At 36.8% G+C, this 3,301-nt stretch overlaps 1 long non-coding RNA gene across 1 annotated transcript; it reads left to right on the top strand.

Annotated features, from left to right (window-relative positions):
• Nucleotides 1-294: 294 nt before the first annotated feature.
• LOC132797499 (uncharacterized) lies at nucleotides 295-2,036 on the top strand. The gene is made up of 3 exons (XR_009633682.1): nucleotides 295-968; nucleotides 1,020-1,403; nucleotides 1,461-2,036. It is a non-coding gene; the product is annotated as an uncharacterized LOC132797499 (long non-coding RNA).
• Nucleotides 2,037-3,301: the final 1,265 nt, after the last annotated feature.

Below are 3,301 nucleotides of genomic sequence, written 5' to 3'. Positions count from 1 at the left end.
CTCGACTGTAGCTTTTTCACTTGTTTAAATTTAAGGTGGCGTGGGTTAAATTTAAACAATCTTGATCTGGGTGCAAAAATAAGAAGTGCTGTCGAAAATTATAGCTCTATCTCTTATACATAACCCTGATATCTAGGTGTTGATATGGACTGACAGACAGAAAGAAGGACATGGCTTAGCTGATGCTGTCAGTTATGATACCTTTCTATCCCATGGCTAGCGGGTATAAACAGACATTGAAAACTTTGTCAGCGCTCACAAAATATCTTTTTTCTGTTTCCTTTGCAGATGAGTTCCGAATGGTATAACTATGTGAATATTATTGATGATATGCTGGCCACTTCATTGTTAACTAGTGCACGATTTTCGCTGACTATGATTTGCGGTGCTTTACATAGGAAACAGATATTGCCGCCTCTCCAATTATTGTCATGGAGTCCAATATCAAGGCTCGAAAAATTGAATTGATACCTAGCATGGATTCTGTGGCTGAATTGATTACAGGAATACCATATCGAATGCGCTGCATACTTCAACAATTTCCACGAATCGGCAGCAAAATGAAATTACCGAGGGAACAACAATCAGACTTATTTTCGAAAATTTTTCTAGACGATTCTGAATGCATTGAATTAATTGATAATTTAAAGATTGAAGTTAATCATCAACGAAATGAAATAGATCGATATATATCATTTTGGAATGGACATCGAGCTTTGTGGGAAACAACTGATATTTCATTTATTAAAAGAGTAAAATCAACAGAACTTACAGCTGAAGTTTTCGAGCTTTTCATTAAATATTATAGTACATTAGCTGATGATATTTCTTTTATTGATGCTATTTCTCATGTATATTTCATACTCATGAATCAAAATTATATTAAAAATGCTCTCCTGACTTTATAGAAAAGTGGCAAACTTTAAATATCAAAATCCTTCTAAGTCATTCATTTTACTTAATACGAGGTAAGTCAGTGTATTTGTTTGTAACTGAAACTTATCGAAGACTTCATTAAGGTATTTATCGATATATGCGGCGCAATGGACAAAAAATAATGATGATTCCGCGAACACTTAAAGAATCTTTAGCAGCTAAAGAGTATGTTGAAAGGTTAATTGAAGAAGTTCCCTTGAAACAATCTACTTTTCCCAGCATACTGGAGCTTTTTTACTTTTAGAAAAGTATCAAGTTGAAATACCAGAGAAAATTCATCAACAAGTTGATGGGCTTCACTCAGCATGGCAGGAGTATTTAAGAAAGTTAGGTGAAGCCCACGAAATGCTTGATAATAACCGTGATGAGTTTCAAAAAATACTATTACATCAAGCTGAAAAATTTAAAATTATCCTCAAAGAATTTTTAGAAGACTTTTACATAAAACTTCCTACCGGAGCAAATATGTAATTATTAATACTTGTTTATCATTGCTTAAAATTAATATTTTTCTTTATCTCCAGAAATCCAAAAACTGCTTTGAAGTTTTTAAAAATTATATTTCTTAAAGTTGAAGACTGTTTTAAATTTGAAGAAAGTTTGAAGAGCGATTTATCCGTTTTCAATGTAAATCAACCAGAAAGTTTTGATCTCCGAAAACTTGACAGGGAGGTTAAAGTTATACAGAATATATGGAGTCTCATTTATGACTGGCAATTGAGCTGGGATGAATGGCGTAAGGCTATTTTTGGAAAATTAATATTGATGAAATGGAGGATAAAGCGTTAAGCTTATATAAAGAATTCAGTACACTAAGCAAAATGTATTATGATCACCATTGGGATATGCTAGAAGTAACAACTAGGAATATTGATAGTTTTCGAAGAACTCTGCCTTTAATTACCTCATTAAAAATCCCAATATGCGCGAACGTCATTGGAAAAGAGTTCGTGATATAATGCAAGTGTACGTAAAAATTATAAAAATTTTTGACAATTTTTAACTACTCTCCACATCTTTAAAAAGATTAGTATCTTTTTTTTTTTGGTTGTTGCCTCTTGTATACCATTTTTATTATATTTTGGAGTTAAATTTTTAATCCTTTCATGCATATATTGTTGTAAAATTAAAAAATTCATTAATTCATTTTAATTTTTTCATTTTATATAATATATTTTTTATATTCTTGCACTAAAATGTTTTTATCTATTTTGTACGTCGTCATTCTATATATGACTTTGATTAACATAAATTGCACATTAAAGTGCAACAGGAAACAAAAACCCAATAAAGACAACCATCCTCCTCTAAAATGTTAAGTTCATAATATAAGACAATACCACGATTATCAACGGTAGAAATTTTGTCCAAATTATTACCATTCAGTAAGAATGAGAGCAAGGATGGATTTAGTAGAGTTTAAATTTAATAATAATAATAACCGTTGGTGCTCTTCAGGATGCGAGAATACACATCAGTGCCGAGCACAAGAGACACCATCGATGGCTGGAACCAGCGTTCGTCGGGCAGATGCGAGTGAGAGTCCGACTCGGGTCTGGTTGGTCGTTGCGTCGTCGCTGACGGCTGGGGCGAGCGCTGCGTGGCTCCGTGAAGTGCAGGAGCGTGTGGTGGTCCTTATGACTCACCCTGCAACTTCCCGCGCTGCGGCAGGATTGTCCGGAATGTTGGTGGGCCAGACAGTTAGATCAGTACTTTTTCATAAGTACTGCTCTCAGCCGTTTCTCAGCTGTCAGCGCTGACACTTATTTAGCGGGTGGATCCCACGGCACACGCAACACCGCATGGAGTTGGTGCTAGCGGGTCGTCAGCACCCGTCCTAGGCGCTTTCGTTGGAGGAAAGGTTGTTTTCCTTTACGACGACCATGTCACCGATTTGCAGGTTGCCATTTGGTCCGTTTATGTAGCTCTTTCAGGTACTCAGATAGTGGAATTCAGGCAGGCTTCAATCTTAGACAGAAGAGCGGATAACTCTTCAAACCTATATTTGGTGACTTGGCTTGCCAGGATACTGCAAGCGTAGGGCCAGGAAAGCTGTGCAGTTGACACCGCATGTAACTGTGTGTAAATCGAAGTCACCGATCTCACTGTCCGACGTTTGAAACTGAATTCGTTGGAACGGGAACGCTCAGAAATGAAAATCGTTTCGGACCCTGAATCGATTAGTGCATGTGGTGTATATACCCAAATGGCATACACTGATGACCGCCATGCCGAGTAGGATATTCTGAACGTTAATGGCAAATTGATTCGGAGTGGACTGAATGTTAGAAAGTGCAGCTGAAGTCGAAGAAGACGAGGCATCATTATGGGCACTATCGCCCTGATGAAGAAGAGGCGGCCCTTG

The sequence above is a fragment of the Drosophila nasuta genome, unplaced genomic scaffold, assembly GCF_023558535.2.
Source record: "Drosophila nasuta strain 15112-1781.00 unplaced genomic scaffold, ASM2355853v1 ctg106_pilon, whole genome shotgun sequence".
Taxonomy (NCBI): Eukaryota; Metazoa; Arthropoda; class Insecta; order Diptera; family Drosophilidae; genus Drosophila; species Drosophila nasuta.
This window is presented reverse-complemented; position numbering and strand designations above follow the sequence as displayed.